The sequence below is a fragment of the Coenobita brevimanus genome, chromosome 6 (genome assembly GCF_032717465.1).
Source record: "Coenobita brevimanus isolate Jiangsu-jjx chromosome 6, ASM3271746v2, whole genome shotgun sequence".
In the NCBI taxonomy this organism is placed as follows: Eukaryota; Metazoa; Arthropoda; class Malacostraca; order Decapoda; family Coenobitidae; genus Coenobita; species Coenobita brevimanus.
Genome location: NC_136959.1, coordinates 6,415,209 through 6,416,277, shown reverse-complemented (window position 1 = coordinate 6,416,277; position 1,069 = coordinate 6,415,209). Strand labels below are relative to the sequence as shown.

General features: G+C 46.6%; 1 non-coding gene across 1 annotated transcript; it reads left to right on the top strand.

Annotated features, from left to right (window-relative positions):
• Positions 1-534: 534 nt before the first annotated feature.
• TRNAV-CAC (transfer RNA valine (anticodon CAC)) lies at positions 535-607 on the top strand. The gene has a single exon. It is a non-coding gene; the product is annotated as a tRNA-Val (tRNA).
• The last annotated feature ends 462 nt before the right edge of the window (positions 608-1,069 follow it).

The window sequence follows — 1,069 nt, the reverse complement described above, 5'->3', positions numbered from 1 at the left end:
TATAACACAACTTATTACCAACAAGTATACCACCTTTAATCCGCCCACTGCCACATCTAAATGACAGTCTACACGATCAACGTCACTGGTATACCACTCGATCCACCACCTACTCCACCCCAGCCACTCACACGTCACCCAGAACATTCTCATCACTCGTACTTACACATCATCGAGCACACCACTGATACTTACACCACACAGTGCTTGATATATACAAAACCGCTACACTACGTCAAACTTCATTCTCCCTGTCTTTGCATATGGGTCTAAGGCAACATTTACTGTCAAGACTGATGTGGGACTAAGCTCATGTGACCCCTTCCTACAGCCTGATACCTTGTCTTCATCACTCATCTTTTTCATATCTTCACCCTTTCCTCCTTCGTACCCTCGTGCGACTTTTTCTCTCCCCCATTACTTTAGCTTTCTCCTAATCTTCTTCACAATTCCTCTCTCTCCTGTCAGCTCTTAATACTTTGCCCTTTCCTCTCACACTTGGGCAAATTTTCTTCATCGTTCTCCTGTCAATATGTTTCCGTAGTGTAGTGGTTATCACGTGCGCCTCACACGCGCAAGGTCCCCGGTTCGATCCCGGGCGGAAACACTGACTTTTGTGGTAGGTGGTGGCGACCATCATCCACTCACTTGATGTAGTGCTGCCTACTTCTTGCTTAGCCTTTATCATTCTTTTTCTGTGCCTGTCCTCCTCTCTTCCTACTTCTTCCTTAGCCTTTATCATTCTTTTTCTGCGCCTGTCCTCCTCTCTTCCTATTTCTCCCATCTTTCCTGTCACTTTTTATTGCTTTTCTTTCCTTTACAGGTGGCTTTACATTGAGTGGTAAGCCAAATGGTTTCCTGTAAGCCAAGAAACCATTTACAACGCTGGGTGGTAACCATATAACCAAACCATACGTGCTCCCTACGTGTCAACAAGTGGGTTGGTGGAGGGTTAGTGCCCCTCCCCGTAAAACGAATAACTCAGAGTCAAATGGCCACCCCTTACGGGATTATGGCTCCCTCCTCCCCCATCCTCGGCCACCTGGTATGCTATTCAAATTCGGTGAGG